Source organism: Symphalangus syndactylus, chromosome 21 (assembly GCF_028878055.3).
Source record: "Symphalangus syndactylus isolate Jambi chromosome 21, NHGRI_mSymSyn1-v2.1_pri, whole genome shotgun sequence".
NCBI lineage: Eukaryota > Metazoa > Chordata > Mammalia > Primates > Hylobatidae > Symphalangus > Symphalangus syndactylus.
In genome coordinates, this window is record NC_072443.2 from 51,029,811 (window position 1) to 51,052,189 (window position 22,379).

At 48.0% G+C, this 22,379-nt stretch overlaps 1 long non-coding RNA gene across 1 annotated transcript; it reads right to left on the reverse strand.

The window, feature by feature from the left end:
• Window positions 1-8,530: 8,530 nt before the first annotated feature.
• LOC129471415 (uncharacterized) lies at window positions 8,531-20,763 on the reverse strand. Its single transcript, XR_008653581.2, has 4 exons — window positions 20,660-20,763; window positions 18,180-18,559; window positions 17,307-17,409; window positions 8,531-8,791 (listed from the first exon to the last, which is right to left on the reverse strand). It is a non-coding gene; the product is annotated as an uncharacterized lncRNA (long non-coding RNA).
• Between the last annotated feature and the right edge of the window lie 1,616 nt (window positions 20,764-22,379).

Below are 22,379 nucleotides of genomic sequence, written 5' to 3' on the forward strand. Positions count from 1 at the left end.
TATGTTTACTGCGGCACTGTTCACAATAGTAAAGACTTGGAACCAACCCAAATGCCCATCAATGACAGACTGGATTAAGAAAATGTGGCACATATACGCCATGGAATACTATGCAGCCATAAAAAAGGATGAGTTCATGTCCTTTGTAGGGACATGGATGAAGCTAGAAATCATCATTCTGAGCAAATCATTCCAAGGAGAGAAAACCAACACCACATGTTCTCACTCATAGGTGGGAATTGAACAATGAGAACACTTGGACACAGGGTGGGGAACATCACACACCGCAGCCTGTCATGGGGTGGGGGGAAGGAGGAGGGATAGCATTAGGAGATATACCTAATGTAAATGATGAGTTAACAGGTGCAACACACCAACGTGGCACATATATACATATGTAACAAACCTGCACGTTATGCACATGTACCCTAGAACTTAAAGTATAAAAAAAAAAGAATTGGAAAAAGAAAAACACACAAACATACACACACAGTTGGATTCTACCCAGCAAAACAAAGAGAAGTATTCCAAATACGAGTCACCCCAGCTTCCCACCTGGGTGGTAGGACCCCAAGTAGATGTCAGATGCCAATGGAGAACACACTGCATGGGATGCTACAGGGACTGAGCGTCCCTTTTCTCAGGGATGTGCCTTGGAGGTGGCTGCATTGCGCACAGGCCCAGATGATCTGCACTGTCGCCATCACCTGAGCACAGTCCCAGGTCTGCACAAAGAAATACACGAGAAGAAGACTGCCATGTAAGAGCACACAGCAGCTTTCTCCAAATCACCTTTGAGAGTTCACCAAAATTTCCCTCCAGCCTCTAGATAAGCTTAGTTCCTTGTTGTTGACTCAAGTCTCGCTACTACAATTTCAGCACATCCCACTTACAAGCCTATAGTATAACCCATATTATATTTTATAAAAGAATACACTACCAACCCAGGTTGTTGGCAAGACCTTAATATTTTCCCAGAGCAGTAGAGTTAGTAAGTTACCCCTATCAAAAGTAGCATATGTTCAGAAAGTGACTGTCAGGAGTAGTGCTGTCCTTGTCCTCTCAGAAGGAATGGCATGAGGTGGCGGCGGGCAAGTGGGGGCAGCCCAAGCACAGTGCATGGGGGAGAGAGAAGATGGATGATGGTCAGATGCCAGCCATATCTACCGTGACTACTGGGATCTCCGGGCACTTGGCCTCCCAGATATCAACAAACCAGGACTAAGTCAACACCATCAGAGCGTCAACTTATACCACCTGGGAAAAGGAGACACCAAGGGTATGGCCAAGTTTCAAGAACTTGACCTAACATCTGGGTCCCAGGAATTATCATTGGGGGAGGGAAGCAGCCGTCACAGAGAACTTCATGCCTTAGAGTGAATAATCAGGAGAACAAAGCACATGTTAAGATGAAAGAACAGGTGACTCAGCTACCTTAAACACCATCATGACTGTAGTCACACCCCCAGTAGGTTACAGGTTCATCTGTCTTTTTGCTGTAACATGAGCTATTCTATCTTATTCTTACGGCACCAAGAACTTCCTAGGAAAAGTCAAGTGATGGTTTTTATGGAACAAAATTATTCTTATAGCAAAGACAAAGTTGCCGATTGTGTCAGATGCAAAACGAAATACAAGCAAGGATGAAAATCATCTGAGCCAGTGAACAACTTACTCCTTCACCAACTTGCTTACAGTTTATAACAACTCTTTTAAAGAAAGTATCCAAAGAAAACATACTAGAAAGTCCCACCCAAAGCCTTGCCTTCAGACTGGTAATGAGACCTGGTTTTATGACTCTTCCATTCTTTTCGGATACTCAGCATCTGAATCCTTTTTCTGTGTCTGAAGAAATTTCACCGTAGAAATTTTATTTCTGGGCATGTTTTTGAGATGCTGACCTTGGACATAGACTCTTACCTTTTGAAACTTGGGAGACCTTCTTTTTAAAGGGAGAGTCAGTTCAGTAATAAGGAAGTTGTACTGCATTAGCAGCGCACCCACACGTATATTTAAATGTGTGAAAGTTTGAAAAGAAAGTGCATGCTGTCTATTTGTTCGTTTGTTTTGCTGCTTAGCAAATAAATCACCCTCCTATGAGTGGCAAGTCACCACCCCATGGATTTTGGTTGGAAGGCAGAGCCCACTCACTGCTGTGGAAGCAGCTGAGAACTCTGTGATCTCACTTGGTGACCTCCCTCCAGCAAGGGCACATGATCCAGGCTCTGCCAGACCCACATGCACAGATTGGGGGCCAAGGCACAGTCCCAGGTTCCACAGCAGGATTCTGGGAGTGATGTCCAAAGGTTTGGCCCTGAAAATGAAAATGATTATGTAGATTTTTTTGTAAATCTCTGAGGTACCCAGTATCCTTTTAACAAGTTCTATTTCTGAGCATATCTGCTGAAGTTGGTTCCTGAGCTTTCGAACTAAGAAGCCAGATTGCTGGAGTATGAAAATAGTAACATGCTATGCAGTGATGAAATCACCCAGTCTTCTAAGGTGAAACAGTACCATTTACATTTAACCTCAATGAACAACCTGGAATTTTTTTCTTGGAATTTATATTTTCTTGTTTTTGGTGGGGGGCATGTGGCGGGGACAGAATTTCACTCTTGTTGCCCAGGCTGGAGTGCAATGGCGCGATCTCGGCTCACTGCAACCTCCACCTCCTGGGTTCAAGCGATTCTCCTGCCTCAGCCTCCCAAGTAGCTGGGATTACAGACATGCACCACCATGCCCAGCTAATTTTTTTATATTTTAAGTAAAGATGGGGTTTTGCCATGTTGGCCAAGCTGGTCTCGAACTCCTGACCTCAGGTGATCCGCCTGCCTCTGCCTCCCAAAGTGCTGGGATTATAGGCATGAGCCACCACATCTGGCTGAAATTTATATTTTCTAAAGATGTGGGTATGAATGTGTCACCTATGCCAAATAAGATATATGGACTAGATGACAATGATTGGAAGCAAAATTGTTATAAAATTTTAAAATGCTAACAAGACTTTTGAAAACAGCCCCATTAAGCTGATGTTCTTCCCTTCTCGCTGAAATCTCTCAGAAATAGCAAGAAAATCAAACTTCACCTTGCTCAGAGCTATGATTTAGCTGAAACGCCAAACCAAAAAAATAGGTGAAGTGCAAAAAGCAGAAAAATTTAGCAGGAGTGTAGGCAAAAACATAAAGTGCCCATGGCTACAGGGACCAGAAATAGTTGACAAGGTACGTGTATCCAAGACAGAACCAAAAGCCTTAACCATAAGACCAAACCCCTTTCGAATGTAGAAAGAAATACATTATCTTCCTCGTACTTAGTTTGTGTCTGAGAAACAGTGGGTTGGCCAATCTCAAAGGAAGGGAAAACACATTTGCAACAAGCACCCCAGGCCATATGGCTGGGTGGGAAAGACCAGAACCTCAGGTGGCTGCTCTGCCAGGTGGAAGGAGTCGGCTCTGAGGGCTACACACGCATCGACAACAGCAGTCCCAGGTGCAACACTGGTTCTCCACCATCGAACCTCCAACAACCACTACTCCATGGAAAATGGCCTTACACAGAGATAAGTAATCAAAAATACAGTCAGGTGCCACATAATTCCAGCTGCTCAGGAGGCTGAGCCCAGGAGATCAAGGCTGCAGTGAGCCATGATTGCATCACTGCACTCCAGTGTGGGGAGAAGAGCAAGACCTTGTCTCTAAAAAGAAAAAAAATTAAGAAAGAAAATATTTTTATACAGCTGTACAATGTGTTTGTTTTGAGCTGTGTTATCACAAAAAAGTCAAAAAGTTAAATTTAAAAGTTTATAAAGTAAAAGGGTTATAGTAAGCTAAAGTTAATTTATTATTGAAGAAAGAAAATATTTGTTATAAATTTAGTGTAGCCTAAGTGTCCAGTGTTTACAAAGTCTACAGTAGTGCACAGTAATTCCCCAGGCCTTCATGTTTACTCACCACTCACTCACTGACGCACCCAGAGCAACTTCCAGTCCTGCAAGATCCATTCATGGTATGCAAGATCCATTCATGGTAACTGCCCTGTACGGGTATTTGCATTTTTATCTTTTATACTATATTTATTTTTACTGTTTTCTTTTTTTTTTTTCTTAGACAGAGCCTCACTCTGTTGCCCAGGCTAGAGTGCAGCGGTTCCCATCTCAGTTCACTGCAACCTCTGCCTCCCAGGTTCAAGCAATTCTCTTGTCTCAGCCTCCCGAGTAGCTGGGACTACAGCCGCCTGCCACCACACTGGGCTAATTTTCATAGTTTTAGTAGAAATGGAGTTTCACCATATTGGTCAGGCTCGTCTCAAACTCCTGACCTCAGGTGATCCACCCACCTCAGCTTCCTAAAGTGCTGGGATTACAGGCGTGAGCCACCGGGCCCAGCCTACTCTCTGTTTTCTATGTTTAGCCATGTTTAGGTAAACAAATGCTGCTATGTTACAATTGCCCACAGTACTCAGTACAGTCACATGCTGTACAGGTTTGTAGCCTGGGAGCAACAGGCTATCCCATATAGCCTAGTTATGTAGTAGTCTATGCCATCTAAGTTGTATAAGGACACTCTTTGCACAGTGATGAAATTGCCTAAGGATGCATTTCTCAGAACATATCCCCATTGTTAAGTGACACATGACTGCAGTTAGGTACTAGATAAGGTATTAAAGTTATCTCATATTTTAGTTATTTTAATACAGGTATTGAAATAGCTAAAAAATGAAAAATGTCACAGAAAAACAAATGGCTGATACGTATCATTCTTTAGAAAATATATCACTCCTGAGCAGCAGAATACAGACACCAAATTTTACTTTATAAATTACTAAAGCATAATGAAGTCCCTGCCAGTATAAAACAAGAGTAGAAAGTAGATACAAGAGCTCAACACAAATAGATGAGATAACCCATGAGCTAGCAGGAGCCAGAAAAGTGTGTACATACCAACGTAAAGATAGTAGTACAAAAGTAGTACAAAAGACTTCACATATCATGCATGTAGACTTTCTTCCACACAAATTCTCTGGTGTCCACTGAGGGGTATACCGCAGCTCCACACTTGCCCACAGACTCTGCATGCAATATTTTCCCTCCCTAAGAACTGTCTCATGCATACGTGTACTGTGGCTGCCAAATTGAACACTGTCTGTAAATTCCACAGGGTTTGTCTTCTATTTGAGTTCTTTTATGCAAATAAAGTGAATGCTCTGAGAGGTTTCTCACTCTAATTATTTCTACATGGCTTCTCACTCTTTACTTTTCTGATAACTGTTTAAGTTATGCTCCAATCTGTGAACACATTGAGTATGTGGGTAGGAAGACAGGACGCACAAAACTCTTTTCCTCCACCTCACTGTCTTCCCAGCTCTCTGGTGAGTTGGTGCTTCCATCTGGATGAATGCCATCTCCTTCATGTGTGTTTCTTGGTTTGCCTTGCTCTTCTCCAACCAATCCTTACATCGACAACTTCTCCACAGGAGATAGAAAAGCCCATCCCTGACAGCCTCTCTAGCTTCACTCCATGGGATGGATCTTCATCAGAAAAGTCTTACACTGAGTCTCAAAGAGATAATTGCACACCCATGTTCACAGCAGCAATCTTCACAACAGCAAAAAGATGGAAGCAATCCAAGTGTCCATTGTCAGAGGAATGGATTAACAAAATATAGTATATGAACACAACAGAATATTAAATATTCAGCCTTAAAAGGGATGGAAACACTGACACATGCTACAACATGGATGAACCCTGAAAACTGTGCTAAGTGAATAAACCAGTCACTGAAGGGCAAACGCTATATGATTCCACTTATATGAGGTCCTTAGAGTGGTCAGATTCAGAAAGTAAAATGGTGGTTGCTAGGGAGACTGGTGGGATGAGAAATGGGAGTTAGTGTTTAATGGGTACAGAGTTTCAGTTTAGGAAGAGAAAAAAGTTCTGGAGATGGATGGTGATGATGGTTGCACACTGAGTTGTATACTTAACAATGGTTAAAATGAAAAGTTTTGTTATGTGTATTTTACTACAACTGAAAAGTTTTTGAATTTTTAAAAAATACCTTATGTTGAAGTTGATTTTCTTCATGCAGGCAAGGCTCCAAATCTGTGGCCTTGAAAACATTATTCGACTCTTCATGGTTTATCCTCTTGACCCAACTAAGAGATGGTATTTGGCTTGGGAATACCGTGGGATGGGATGGCCAGTGCAGCAGCGACTACCTCAATCTGACAAGCTCTCCAGGAAGGGCTGTCCGTGAGTCACACAATTAGGTGGTGTCAGGAGACAACCTGGGCTTCCCAGGCCCGCAGCTCTGGACTGTGCTTCTCCCCAAGATGTACACTCAGACGTGCGTTCATGTGCACAGAAACTTCTGGTCACGCTCTCTAGGAACCCTAGGCAGTGTTCTGCTGAGTCTTGACACCCTCCCCTGGGTGCAGAGGGTGCTGAGGACTGGAGGTGTTGGTAGGAGTGCCCTGAGCAGCACTATACATCTGTTTTATAATCTGTTGTTTTTCTGCTTACTATGTTATTGTAACTATCGTTCTGCACCTCTAAGTAGTCTTCTATAACATTTCTTAATGGTTGCATAGCATTCCCTTGTATGAAGGCAAAATAGATGATTTAATCACTTCTTTTTTTTTTTCAGATTGTGGTTGTTTCAAAGTTTTTCCTATTATAATTGCCCCTACAGGGAACACACTTGGAGCTGAATCTTTACTCACTTAATTATTACCTTGGAATAAATTACTATAACTAGAATTGTTGGTTCAAAAGGTACGTGAATTTTAAAGGCTTTTGATACAGATTGCAAATTGCCTTCTCAGAAGTGTTCCACGAATGTGCACTCAGACCAGCAGGGTGTTTGAGTCCCCATTCCCTACAACCCCCCAACACTAGGTCCTATCTCTTTTGTGCCTCATCTCTTGCCAATTGCACTAGTTGTTGTTGTTTTTCTTTAAGTATCTTATTGTTGTTTGCATTTGCATTTCTATGATCCCTGGTAATGTTGGGCACTTGTCATAGATTTATTAGCCACTTGCGGTTCCAAGTCTTTTGTCTGCATCCTTTGTCCTTTCTCCCCATAGAGGCTCCCAGCTTCTCCTTAATGACTGATAAAAGCTCTGAGTGTACCTGCTTTCCTGAGCGGGGCCCAGCTGCGCTCGGCACCCTCTCTGGTTGCTATGCAGATGTGCCAGTGGCGGGCCCAGTCGTCATGGCCACAGATGCCCGGGTCTCAGCGAGGAGCGGCGTGGGGAGAGGTTGCCATGGCAATGCTACCCAAGCGGGGCCTGGCTCCCCTCCCACTCCGCAGAGGCTGGGCTGTGGGGCTGCGCACCCAGGCAGAGGCTTCTCAAGCTGCAGAAAAGGAGGTGAGCAGAAGTTTGAATATTTCATCCCTGAATGTGGAGATGCATGATAAGATTAAAAGACAAAGCCGCTCATTGCAAAACTGAAAAGTTTTTTTTGTGTTAATAATATTGCAATTATCTTGTGATTTGTACAATTGTGGTGCATTATTTGTTTAAAGTACTAACTTGTTAAAGTAACCACTTAAAATATAGACCAATTTCTTAAAACCATTGAGACATGCCTTTATTTTTTAGTATGCCAAGATCCTCCAAATAAATAAATACATGGGAAGTGCCAGGGCTTCCTGCTTTTCCCAGTCTTGGGGATGGTCTGGCACCCCATCTTGCAGGCTGCATGGTGGCCCCCAAATTTACACACTGAACTCTATGCCCAGTACCTCAGAATGGGACTGCACTTGGAGATGCAGTAGTTCCCACTTCTCTGCTGTTTTGCTTTCTGAAATTTTAGTTACCTACAGTCAATCACATCTGAAAACATTAAATGGAAAATGCCACAGCCTGGGCAACATAGTGAGAACCCATCTCTACAAAAAGTTTAAAATCTAAAACCTAGTCCGGCATGGTGGCGTGTGCCTGTGGTCCCAGCTACTCAGAAGACAGAGGCAGGAGGATCGCTTGAGCCCAGGAGGATCACTTAAGCCTGGGTGACAGAGAAAGACCCTGTCTCAAACAAAAAGGAAAAAAAAGGAAGAAAGAAAATTCCAGAAACAAACTATTCATAAGTTTAAAATTGCACACCATTCGGAGTAGACTGAAAAATCCCGCTGAGCGCAACCCCATCCAGCTTGGGTGTGAATCATCCTGCTGTCCAGCGTCTTTATGCTGTACCTGCAACTCCCCCACCTGTGAGTCATCAACATCGTCTGCTCCTGACATCCAGCCTGCAGTGTCATCACGGCTCAATGGCCCAGGGTAACCACAGCAGGTGACCCTCCCTCTGACGTACCTATCATCAGAAGGTCAGCAGCAGCCTGACACTCACAGTGCCCACCGTCACTCACTCACAAAGGCATTGTGTCATCTCACAGCCTCACAGAAAGAGTGAGTGCAGCACAATCGGGCGTTTGGAGTAAGAGAAGCCACACTCCCATAACCCTTATGACAGTATGTCCTGATTATTGCTCTATTGTATTCGTAGTTGCTATTATTAATCTCTCACTGTGCCTAATTCTTAAATTAAACTTTATCATAGGTTTGTACGTGTGGGAAAAGTTCAGTACTATCCACGGTCTCCAACATCCACTGGGGGTCTTGGAGCTCACCCTTGCAGATCAGGGGGACTCCTGCAGAGTCAATAAAGAGGTACTTAAGTTAAAACGAGTGGCTCATAATCCAATATCACTGGTGTTCTTGTAAGAAGAGATCTGGACACAGACGCACAAAGGGGAATGACGAGGTGAAGACCCGGGAGGAGGAGACAGCCACCTGCAAGCCAAGGAGAGAGAGGCCTCAGGAGAAATGGCACTGACATGCTCCCCCACTGCACACACCACCCAAGAAAGAACCCCAGATGGGGCTGGCTTCCTAGGAGGTGGGAAGCCAGCCCCATCTCCTTGATTACAGCTGGGCAAACTGAGGCTGACACTGCTCTATCTCCTTGGGGCAGCTGGAAGGAAGGAATCGCTCCCATCAAACACTCCCCCAGCTCTCGGCCGTCCCTCGCAGGCTCAAGTTCTTTCTGCCCTGGATTAGGGTGATTTATATCTTTTTCATGCATTTATTTATTCATTCCATTATCTAACTCATATTTATTGAACACCTACTATGTGCCAGGCACTGGGCTAGGTGCTGGGGAGACCGTGGTGAGCAGGACAGACAAGATCCCTGCCCTCACGGAGCTCATGTGCTAGTGGAGACGGAGTGTGCACATGAAATCTAATGAAAGAAGATCATTTTAGAGAGGGGCTCTAAAATGCCGGGGGCTAGCATGACGGTTACGAGGGACCAGAGGGAGTGGGGCAGGGAGACAATGTTGAAAGAGTGATCAGGGAAGGTGATATTTCAGTGGGACTCAAGTGACAGGGAGCAGCCCACGTGTGGATGCTGGAGGAGGTGTGCTCCCAGGGAAAGGAGCTGCGCGTGGACATACCTGCATCTGGAGAGAGAGTGGGTGATCAGAGGAGCGGTGAAGAGGGCAGTGTGGCCGGAGCACACTGAGCAGAGTGAAGAGGAGGGTGAGATGGGGCCCTGGAGCTGTGAAGGAGGACCTTGTCTTGAACTGTCCTCAGGGGTAATGTGCCAGGGGAGGGTCCAGCCTCCAGGGTCCTCCTCTGCCAGCCCCATCTGCCCCTGGGCAGTTGCCTGGGAGGCAGCAAAGAACATGAAGAGTCACATGGATTCTGGAGACAGAACTAAACTGGAATCTCAGCTCTGAACCCCAAGCTATGTGACCTTGATTGTGTCATTTTCTAGAAGACACTGTCCTTTGCAGCCCAGACCCCTCCTTCTGGACCAAGGTATTTGGGGGTGCTGAAGGCTGAAGGCTGACAGCTGCATCCCTGGGTAGTGCCCTTGGATAGCAGCAACCACTTCGCCCAAGGTCACACCCCTCCTGGGGAGGAAGGGGGCTTTGGTAGGCATCCCACATCCAATGTCTGGCTGATGAGGAGGTACAGAGTCCTGGCCCCTTAATTAGAAGTTAAGAACCACTCTGAAGGGTCATTCAGGTAGGAATGGCTGAGGCTTCTGTTGCCCGCAATCAACTCCTCCCTCTGCTCAGTCCTCCTTCCCTCACTCCCTCACCAGTGTCGAGCCTGAGCCTGCTCCCTAATAAACTTCTTGAATGCAAATCTTCATCTCACAGTTTGTTTCCCTGGGAAACAGACCTAAGACACACTTCGTTTCTCTGAAACTCAGTTTCTGCAGATGTACAACTCAGTTTCTGCAGATTTACTGAGTTGTAAAGATTAAAAGCAATGATGTATGCAAAGCTCCTGGCCCAGGACATGATAAGTCTTCAATAAATGTCACTTGTTCTCTTTTCTGGCCTCTCTGTGCCCTTTGGTCTCACACATATGTGTATCTCCCATTGAGCTCAAGCCAAGGCCTTATACGGGGTAGATGCCCAGTGTGTTCTGAATTGAATCAATACACAACATATGATAGGCATTGCACTTGTCACATTTATTAGAAGATGAAGTGGAAATTATTCATTGTCCCCCAGTATCCATGCTCAACTTCTCTCACAGAAATAAAACTCTAGCCTTTTAGCTGGGTACACTTCCTCCCAGAATGAAGACTACAGCCTTCCCTACAGCTAGGTATGCCCATCCATTTAAATGCTGGCCAGTGAAACATGAGCAGAAATGATGTGTCAACTTCAAATATGTTCTTAAAAAGAAAGGTCATGCTTTGCCCTTCCCACTGGCAAGAATGCAGATGTGATGACTGGAGCTAGAGCAGCCACATTGGACCACAGAATAGCAGGGCAACTGTGAAGCCAGCAGACGTACCGTAGGCTGAATGCTCACTGGCTGTGCCTTTCAGGAACTAGTGCAGCAAATCTCTCACCTCACAGAGCCTCAGTGTTTGCATATGTGAAATGAGACAGAAATTCTAAGTGAGATCATATACAATGGAATCTCATTTTACCCAACAGTTCTATTTTACAGGGGAGAAAAATTCCCTTAGAACTGAAGGGACTGGACTCTTGGGAATATTAAATTTAAAACTAACTCCTTCTTAATTAACTCATTTTGTTTATATTTATCTTTGTGGTGTGACCTTCCTTTCCTGGGGATGGTCCAGATCTAGCAGGTCCAGGGGAAAGGCTAACAAATAAAGAAGCAGATCTCTCCTTGTCAAAGAGGGCATCGAGTTCATGTAAATTAAAATGTGGGCCTGACAGGTCTCCACAAGGCACGTCAGAGGTCCAGAGGCACTCGTAATGCTTATATGCTTGTTGTTCTGTGATGATTTAAAATGCCCTCAGAGCTGCAGGCACCACGGTGGTCTGGAGAGGTGCAGGTGAACAAGGAGCTATGCAGCCTTTGCATACAGAAGAAGATGAGGGTTTTCCTAAAGATCCTGGTCAACGATGGAGAGGTTTCCATGAGCTCACTTGTCTTTGAAGTTAAGAAAAAAGAAGTTTCCATGAGCACAGCAAAGGGGCATAGGGTGGACCCTGGCCTAGATGAAGTGGAGGGTTTTGGGGGAAATTGGGAAAAAGAGTTTTAGAGGACAACTCATGAATGCGTAGAAGTAGCATGGATTGGCTGTGGGTGTTGGTGGATCCAAGGACTGGCTTTCCTCTGGCCTGCACCCAGGCCTCTCCAGACCTCAGCCCAGCCCCATCCCAGCTGCCCTGCCTCCAGACCCCTGCCCACCCTCTGAGATCCAAGGTACCTCTCATTAGAGCTTGGCTTTCTGCTCTACGCACCCCAGGGTATCACCCAAGGTCATGTTTAGACTTTTCACAAGAATTGGACAATTAGAGCCGACAAACAGTATGAATAGCAGTAGTGCACAGCTCGGAATCTTGAAGGAGGCTGGGGTAGAGAATGGTGCATGTGTGCAATTGCAAAGGCCTTTACGCACTGGAACTTCTGCAACCAGAAAGATGGAAGAAGTCAAGGTACTTTTCTTATTTCCCCCCACCAAATACAGCTAAAAGTCATGGGTATTCTGTGTAGAATGAATACAGGAAGGCCCTAAAAGGTGCAGAGAAGCACCAGCCAGGAGCCTCAGGACCCAGCAACAGCATGGTGGTGAGTTCCATCTTTTTGCTTCATGTTTGCCAAACTGGGTGCCAAAGAGTCAGCAACCTAGAAATACCAACAGGCTCAGAAAACAATCCCCCAGAAAAACCCACTCCCTCTAGCCAGGCAAGGGGTATTCTAGAAAACTTTAGAAGATAACTGACCTATGTCATCAGACCACACAGGAAAAGACGAGGCCCCACCCAACTCTGGACAGCAGAGACTGAGGAGGGAGCCTAGACCTCCACCCTCACCCAGATGTACTGAATGAGGTGCCACCCCTCCTTGGGAAGGTATTGGAGAAGCCCAGCTGGGGGCGGGGAAGTCCACCGCAGCCGGGCCTCAAAGGAGTCTGCAGAGACGGACGTTTACATAAGGCCAGAAGCCCCACCACATAACCCCCAATATCCAGGCTTCAATCACAAATCACTCCACACCAGCATCCAGGAAAACACCGACCCTGATGAGAAGAGATGCAGAGACTAACCCAGGATGACACCAACGGCAGCATCACCTGAACGGTTTGAAGCCACCATCACAAAAATGCTCAATGGCAAACACAATGGAATCAAGTGAGAAAATAGAAAATCTCTGCAGAGAAACAAGCCACAAAGAGGAACAAAAGGGAACTCAGGGTTGAAAATGCAACAGCCAAAATTAACTCAGTGGATGGCTCAACACCAGAACAGAGAGGCTGGAGGGAAGAGTCAGTGAACCTAAAGATAAAATAATAGAAATTACTCAATTTGAACAACAAAGCAAAAAATAGACTTAGATAAAAATGACAAGAATCTCGGGTATGTATATTTTGGCCTATATACATTTTGGTCTATATTTTGGTCTTTCTATAACAAAAAGCCTAGCATTCGTGTCATGAGAGACCCAGAAAGAAAGAAAGATAAGGGTGGAGCTGAAAAGATTTTCAAGGAAATAATGGTTAGAAATTTCCTAAATTTGGCAAAAGACATAAATTTACAGATTCAAGAACCTGAGCAAACCCCAAATGGCATCAATCAAAGCAAACCTATGCCAAGACACCTTCTATTGAGACTTCAGAAAACTAAAGACAAAGACAAAAATCTTGAAAGTGGCAAGAAAGAAACAACATCTTGGCCGGGCGCCATGGCTCACGCCTATAATCCCAGGACTTTGGGAGGCCGAGGAGGGCAGATCACTTGAGGTCAGGAGTTCAAGACCAGTCTGGCCAGCATGGCAAAACCCCGTCTCTATTAAAAATACAAAAATTAGCCAGGTGTGATGGCGCATGCCTGTAATCCCAGCTACTAAGGAGGCTGAGTCAAGAGAATCGTTTGAACCTGAGAGGCAGAGGTTGCAGTGAGCCAAGATCGCACCACTGCACTCCAGCCTGGGCGACAGAGAGAGACTCCATCTCAAAAAAAAAAAAAAAGAAAGAAACAGGCTGGGCACGGTGGCTCACGCCTGTAATCCCAACACTTTGGGAGGCTGAGGCGGGCAGATCACGAGGTCAGGAGATCGAGACCATCCTGGCTAACACGGTGAAACCCCGTCTACTAAAAATACAAAAAATTAGCCAAGCTTGGTGCCACATGCCTGTAGTCCCAGCTACTCGGGAGGCTGAAGCAGGAGAATCGCTTGAACCCAGGAGGCGGAAGTTGCAGTGAACCGAGATCACGCCACTGCACTCCAGCCTGGGTGACAGAGCGAGAAAAAAAAGAAACAGCATCTTACCTTTAAGGGAAAACCATTTTAATGACAGCAGATTTCTCACTGAAACCATGGAGACCAAAAGGAAGTGGCACAGCAATTTTCAAGAGCTGAAAGAAAAGAACTCTCAGCCCAGAATCTTACATCCAGTGAAAATATCCTTCAGAAATCAAGAGGAAATCAAGACATCTTCAGAAGAAAAAAAAAAACAGAGACTTTGTTACCAGCAGATCTACCCAAAAGGAGTGATTAAAGGAAGTCTGCCAAACAAATAAAATGACAAAAGAAGGAATCTCAAAGTGTAAGGAAGGAAGACACAGTCAACAAAATATGGATAGACAAAATAGACCTCATCGCTTGAGTTTTCTAAACTATGCTGGACAATTGGAGCAAAAATTATAACACTGAATGATGTGATTGTCAATGTATGTAGAGGAAATATTAAAGAGAATTGTTATACAGGGGGAGACAACAGGGAACGTGAAGGACTCAGGTTTGTCCACTTCACCCCAACTGATAAAATGTCAACATCAGCTAACTGTGGTAAGTCATATATGTATAATCTAATACCTGGAACGACCACTAAAAAATCTGCACAAAGAGATGCTCTCAAATGCACTACATACAAACCAAATAGAATTTGGCAGGCCTGGGTTCAGGGCTGAGACAGAGCCCAGTGAGGTGTCAGAGTGGGGCATAAGCCTAGGGCTGGCCTGTCCACCCAGTTTCAGCCAAGGGTGGCATGGGGGTGTGGAGAGGGAGGGCGCTGTGCAGGCTGGGACAAGGGGGAGACAAAAGAGGCATGCTCCATAAAAAATGCAGGGAGGCACTCACTGCCAGGCCTGTGGGTGGCCTCCGAGAGGCTGAGCCTCATGGAGGAGAGGCAGCCAGTTCCAGGCAGTGTGGTAGGCCAGGGGCAAACTGGAACTGGAACTTGGGGAACTGATTCTGAGGTCACCCACTCAGGGGGTAGGAGTTTGCATGTCCCTAGTTGAATACAGAGACCCAGTCAGGGGCAGGGTCTGGCCTTTAGGTCACTGTGGGGAATTGAATGGGGAAACCGAGGCTGGAGCACAAAGTAATGGATTGGACCAGCACTGCACAGTGGTGGTGGGTGTAGGGGAGATGCAGTAGCTTTGTGGCCCTGGGTGCAGAGACCTCCAGGGTCACACCAGACACAGGGCTGAAGGACCATGGGGCAGATCACATTTCCAGAGGCGACCACACAACACCTCCCATCCTGCAGACTCTTTTGCAATGTGACTGTCTTAGTCCGTTTTGTGTTGCTATGAAAGAGTACCTGAGGCTGGATCATTGATAGAGAAAAAGAGGGTCCTTTAGCTCGCCATTGTGCAGACTAGGAAGTTCGAGGACATGCCCCTGGCTTCTGTTGAGGGCTGTCATGCTGCTTCATAACATGGCCAGGGTCAAAGGGAAAGTGGGCAAGTGTGAAGGGAGATAAACTGAGAGGTGTCTGGCTTTATAACAACCCGCTCTCGAGGGAACTAACTTATTCCCATGAGAACTCATCCAGCCTCACCAGAGTGAGAACTTGCTCATGACCTAGAACAGCACCGACCACTCATGAGGGAAGACCTCATGACATAAGCACCCCCCACTAGGCCCCACCTACCACCACCACCACATTTCAACACAAGCTTTGGGGACAAACAGACCATGGCATTGACCTTGTCTTGTCCCTGCCAAAGGGTGGCCTCTAACTTCCCCGCCCCCATGCCCCTGGCCTTGAACCTGACCTAGCCTTGGTGATTTCCTTTGCAGTGACAAAACGTTGTAGGAATGAGGTCAGAAGAATGAGGTCCCTAGGAACACTGGTCCTCAGGATGCTTCTCTGGAGCCCGGCCTGCCATGCTGTGAGGAGGGCCAAGCCACCCGGAAAGGCTATGTCAGCTTTCACTCAAGCCCTCGTGCCAGGCTTGGGTGTAAGGAAGCCTCTAGATCCCTCCAGCCCACAGTAGCCTGAGTCACCAGGGTCACCACCCAGCCTTCAGTCTCCCCGGCTTTCTGGGACATGCAGAACAGAGGGGAAGCACCCTGATGCACTCTGGCTGAATTCCTGACCCACAGACTTGGAGAGCAGGAGAAAATGGCTGCTGTTTTAGGCTTCTAGGCTTGGAGTGGTTTGTCACCCAGGCACCTAGAACAGAGCTCCCCTCCTGTTCACGCCATCCACACCTGGGCCAAAAGACTTCCCTACTCTTTTTTTATGAGACAAAGTCTCACTCTGTTGCCCAGGCTGGAGTGCAGTGGCACAATCTCGGCTCACTGCAACCTCCGCCTCCCGGCTCCCAGGTTCAAGCGATTCTCGTGCCTCAGCCTCCTGAGTAGCTAAGGCTCCCCTACTTTTAAGTGGGCAGGGGGCTGGAGGGGTTGGAGGCCCAGGACAGAGGAGGCAGCTTGTCTGCCTCAGCACAAGGCCTGCAGGATCTGGGGAAAAGACTCAGGCTCGAGGTCCCTCTGCCCCAACTGACTGCCACCTGGGCCAGTGTCCTCCCCTCCTGGGCCCCCGTACCTTCATCTGTCGCACAGGGATGGTGAGGCAGAGAACATGCCCAGCACACGCTTGAGACCACTGTGCACGAGCTAGCTCCTGCTTTTCTTTTTTTTTTTTTTTTTTTTTTTTGAGACGGAGTCTTGCTCTGTCACCCAGGCTGGAGTGCAGTGGCACGATCTCGGCTCACTGCAAGCTCCGCCTCCCGGGTTCCCGCCATTCTCCTGCCTCAGCCTCTCCGAGTAGCTGGGACTAGAGGCACCCGCCACCACGCCCAGCTAATTTTTTGTATTTTTAGTAGAGATGGGGTTTCACCGTGGTCTCGATCTCCCGACCTCGTGATCTGCCTGCCTCGGCCTCCCAAAGTGCTGAGATTACAGGCGTGAGCCACCGCGCCCAGCTCCTGCTTTTCTTTGTGCAGCTGCTGTCAGGCATGTGCTGCCTGGTCTGTAGACAGCCCGCAGGGGCACCTCAGAAGAGGTAGGGCCGTGCACCTTCTAAGCCTCGACTTTCTGCGTCTCCAAGTGAGAGAAGCGCTGCGTGGGGTGCCTGACGCTAATCCCTCTGTGTCTCACCTCCTCCCTTGCCCTTGAATTGTCTTCCTCCCCATCATCTGACAACACTACTCTGGCCTGGCTGGACCCCAGCTTCCTCCCTTGCCCTGGCAATCCTCTCTCCCAAAGACACCACTGAGACTTTAGAACTTCACAGCTGACCTCACCATATCTGCCCAGCACTCTTCACATGCCACAGTCAAGGTCTCCTGTGACCTAGCCTGGCTGTCTCTCTCCTGATCCCTGCCCTGTGAAACCTTGCCCTGCTCGAACTCCAGATACAACTCGACGGACAGTGGAGAATCCTGGCAGACGCCACCTCCACCAGTGATGGAGGTGAAGGGCCCTGGAAAGCAGTGGCACTGGTGCATGGACCCCCATGTGGTGTGATAAGGAGCATCTCCTCTCTGTGGTCCTCCCCCTCAGGACGCCAGTGCCATCATAAGGAAGCATCAGAAAAGCCCCAGGGGAGGCCCATCCTGTGGACTAACCGGCCAGTGCCCTTCCAGAGTGACCAGGTCACAAAAGATGAGGAAAGGCTGGAGGGGACCGGTGAGACGAGATGACCACACGAAATGTATCCTGGATTATTTCCTGAAACAGAAAAAGGACATCAGTGGAAATGCTGGAGACATCTGAACTCTAGTTCACAGTGGCATAGCAACAGTTATTCCTTAGTTCTGACAGTTGTACCCCGGTTACGTGATGTGTTAACATATGGGACAGGAATTCTCTGCACCACCTTTCAGATCTTCAGTAAATCTAAAATTATTTCAAAATAAAAGGTTTAAAAACCCTAGATGCTTAAAAATTCCTTATCGTGTCTCTCACTGTAACTGTATGCATAATCATTGTAATAACTCAAATCAGCAGAGACACACAATGGTGACAGTGCCAGCCTCCCTTCAAAGAGAAGCTGGCGTAATGTGCATGCCTCCGGGTCCCATGCATGTGTTAACACATATCATAACTCGATTTTGTTTTTCTCATAAATGGGATATAAAGCACACTATGTCCTGCCACTTGCTTTTTCTCCCCCTGGGGCGTCTTCCAGGTGGGGCCTGTGCTCACAGCCGTGGATATAAACCACATTTCAAGCAGGCTTCTCCGTGAGTTGTAATTTCTGTGTCCAACTCCTCATCAGGGCCGACTCCATAGACGCTGTATTTACCTAGTACTGTGCACCGTGAGTGGCTCCTTCCAGGAGTGAAGAAAAGTGCCGAGTTACCATTTCTTTTTCTAAGCTCTTGCTTCCATTATCTTTAAAATACATTTCCTTCACATGAAACTTCTTAAGCCACTTGCTCATTTTGTTAGGGTTAGTTTAATTAAAACCAGAGACTATAATCCACAAATCCACTTACCCAGGCAATTCGCTGAAACAGAATAGACCTGTGTGGGCCTCTTTATGATTCAGGCCTCCCCTTGCTGCGAGGGGACGCGGCTGTCCCAGTATCAGGGCTGAGAGAGGGCCTCTGGAGGGTGGTGCCATCTTTACAGTAGGCATTGATCAAGCTGATTTCTTTCTTGTAGAGTAATACACGTACAAAATAGAAGTTCTAATGTTTTCTTCTCACACCCTGTGGTACGCATAGAAGTTCCAGCATATTTTTTGCAGCATATTCACCAGTGGCTTGGCCTGCATGGAGGGTTGGTGCTCCATTTTGGGGACCCCTGGGCCGGGTCCTCTGCTATCCTTCACAAGGCTAACTTGTCCTCCAGGCTCTGGAGACTCGCCTGCCCCCTAGGAAGAGAGGCAGAGAACATGCACAGCATACACTCGAGCCTGACTCCCCAGCTGCATCAGGACCCCCCTCGCTCTGGTCACAGCCACCTTCCTCCCTTTGGTCGAACATGATGCTGACCATACCAGTGGGTGCAAGCGACCCCCTGAAGCCTCTGAGGGCAAGTTCCTGCTCTCTGTGCTCACACTGCCCACACAGGCCAGTGCTGAGGGGTACTGAGGATGCACGGTGGAGGAAGGAATGGAAGAAGTTTGGATCTGCTCTGAACACGGGAGGAGAAGACCTGCTCCTCTCTCTCACCACAGCCCACCACGCCCCAGCACACAGCTGTGCCTGCTGTACATCTCATACCTGCCCCTCCTGTCTTCCCCACACTCAGCCACCAGTCAGAAAGCTGTGGCCCCTGCTTCCCAGCTTCCCCTCCAGACACCCCTGCACCCCCAGGACTCACGGCATGCCCCTGCTTAGATGCTGTCCATGGTTCCCCCACTGCATTTAAAGGCTACTCCTGCCCAGGTGCGAGGCTCACTGTTGGCCCTGGCTAGCCGCTCCCCCACCACCCTGCACTGGGCCTCTTCACCCTTTTTGTCCTTGGAACCTTGGCACAGGCTTGGGATGCTCCCCAGCTCTACACAGCCACCCTGCTCCATGTGCCCTGGAACCTAGGCGGGCCTCCTGCTGTAAGCCTCATGTGTTTCTCTTCTCTTTAAAGGCCGCAGTGTACCCACACACCCAGTGGGTGTTTGCTAAAGGCAGGCACACATGAGCAAAGAAAGGGAAGGAGAAAGGACCAGCATGCCCCACCCCGGGAGGTGAGGCAGTGGGCAAGGCCCCAGGCTCTGGGCTGAAGGCGGCCTCTGCAATCCTAGGTGGCACCAAGGTCCAGGTGGGGTGGGGGTGAGTGGCATACCTGGTGGGCACGAGGGTGTGGACAGGGCTGGAAGCGACTGTCCCTGTGTGTCCTGCTTTCCCTCCCTGGGGGGTCCCTTGGGCATCTCAGCCTGGTGAGGCACTTTCCTCCCTCCGAGTGCTGGCACGTGACCAAGAGAGGGTGGCGTCGGGAGGCACCTGTGCCTGTGTCTGTGTGAATCAGATCTGCCTGTCACTGTGAGCTTTGTGTCTGCCTGGATTGGTGCGGGGGTGTGTGTGTTTGTGTACCAGCGTGTAATTGTTTTGGTTTGCTGTGATGAGAGTGGGTGTATTTCTGTGGGGGCCATGAGTGCTCTGTGGGGGTGTCTGCTGTGGGGGTGGGTCTGGGTCCCCATGGGCCTGCGGAGCTGTGTGTAGGTGTCTGTGTGCTCCACGAGCCTTCATGTTTCAGATCCCCCCACCACAGCCCCGCCAGACCCTGCCCAGTTCCCCACTCTTTGCACCCCCCAGTTCCCATCACCTAGCAACAACAGAATCAGAGCAGTGGCCTCTGCAGACAAAGAAGGTGTCTCTAGGAGGGAAGAGCTGGGAGGTGGGAAGTGGGGGAGGGGCCCCAGACCAGGCTCAGAGCATATCCTTGCTCCCGGCCTCCACTGCAGAAGGTGGCTCACCCCTCTGCATGGAACAGTCTCTCTCCATTCCCTCTACCCTGGACTTCCTCCTCCTTGCAGGCCCCAGAAGCCGGAGGGGGCTGGTCGGGGTTGGGCTCACAGACACAGTGGTGGAGCTCACAGAAGTGCCCCCACCCACCAGGAGCCCAGGGTGGGCTTCAGCCAGTCGGGGGTAATGAGGCATGGGATGGACTCTACGGGCACAAGGCCCAACCCTGAGTGCACCCAGGCGAGGGCGGGGGACACTCAGATCTGCCCCTCTCTGCAGGAACCTGGTTTCCCCACCCTGGAGGCCAGCACCAAAGGACGTTCATGTGCAGCTGTGGGTAATGGGTGGGCCATCCTGAGGGTTGGGAAGGGAACAGGCCCAGGTACCTCCTCTGGCCCTCAGTGCCCTGGAACCTGGCCTCTCCTGGGACTCCAGTCTCCCCCGCACACCCTTGCCCTGTCCCCACACTCCAGCCGTGCTGGCCAATGGGCCAGACTCTCTTTCTTGGAGTCTTTGCACCGCCCTCCCCTGCCCAGCACACCCTTCCTCCAGGTTGCCATGGGGCTTACGCCATCGTTCCTGTGGTCATGCGGTTGCCACTACTTGGACAAAGCTGGTCCTGGCCACTGTATGGCGGCTCCCCTCCCCACCCACTCTGTCCCCCACCTCTGCGTTATCTCGCCTGAGGCACTTAGCTCGCTCTAAGATGGTCCTAGTTACTCCCTGATTGTCTATCCTCTGACTCACCCGTGATCTAATAATAAGCTCCATGATCTAATAATAGCCAGATTCATTTAGCACTTACTATGTGCCAGGCACCGTTCTAAGCCCTTGATGTCTTCTAACTCATTTTACCTTTGCAGCAACCATACAATATAAGAGCTACTGTCTCCACTTAACACTTGGGGACACTGAGGCAAAGAGCCTGGCTGAATATTGTGCCCGTGATGACAGAGGGACAGCCTACTTTATTTGCTGCTGTATCCTTAGCACCCAGCACAGGGAAGGGGTCCTGGTACATTTCTAGAAAGAATGGAGAGGAGCAGAGTCCCCCCTCGAGCACCTGGGGTTTGATGCCCCCCTGCCCAGAACCCTTGCTATAGCATATGCTGGTGAGGGCTGAGGCTCTAGCTCACACCCCAGACCAGGGTAGGGATCCAATCTGGCTTTGAAGACATCATGCAGAGCCTCTGCTCTGCAGATGGGAACCTGCAGACAAAACCCTCCTTATCTCAATCTTCTGAAAACAGTTTGACCAGGGAGACAGCGTTCACTCGTGAATTTAAGAAAAAAAAAATCCCTGATCCCTGCTTTTTGCCAACTTCAATGCTGATTTCTAGTGGTACCAAGAAAAATGCAACTGAGCCTCCATCCTCAAGGGGCTCACAGTCTTGTAGGGAGATAGAAAGTTAGTGGTCATTCAGATTGTGGTAAAATCTCTCAACGACTGTCTTCTACTCACAGTTATCAATGTCCTGGAGCGGAGCTGCTGGGGAGGAGGTATGGGGAGTGGCAGGAGATGGGATTGGACAGGGAGGGATATTTCTGAGTTCCCGGCCAGAGAACTAGCGGGCAAACAGAGGCCATTCATGGTCCCACGCAAGAGGAGTGACACATTTGCCCTTGTGCTTTCTAGCTGGCTCCCGTGCAGGTGCACACACACACACACGCCGTGTTAGTGGGGCTAGGTGCCACCTTACAAGGCCCCCAATGGAAAAAAGTTTAGGGCAGGAAGTCAGGGGTTTATACAACCATTGGAAGGGTTGGAACATCAAAAGTTGGGACTTGGGGTTTACTGCCAGCTTTCAGGGAAGTAGGATATTACTGTTGCCTCCCAGGTCGGGAAACTGCTGAAAATTGCTGAAGATATTCAAGGCTTTCTGTTGTTATCGCACTCAATAAATATTTATAGAATGAATGAGTGAGTGTTCACAGACTCTCATATATATTTACATCACATGGAACTAGTTTTTTCCCCCAATAATTGTTTATTAGAAAGGTGAATAAAATTATAAATAACAAAAACAATACCTTCACCATTAAAAAAATTCTAAATATAATTCTTTGGACTCTCTTGATCATTATTCTTATGAATACACAGGGATACAATCAAAATAAAGAATATAATTTTGCATCCTAACTTTCTTTGCTTAATTTTTAAATTTTGAAATAACCACAGATTTATACGAAGTTGCAACGATAATATAAAAAGTCCTTTGATGTCTTCATCCAGTCTCCCCCAGTGGTAACATCTTATGTAGCTATTCAGTACTGAAACCAGGACATTGA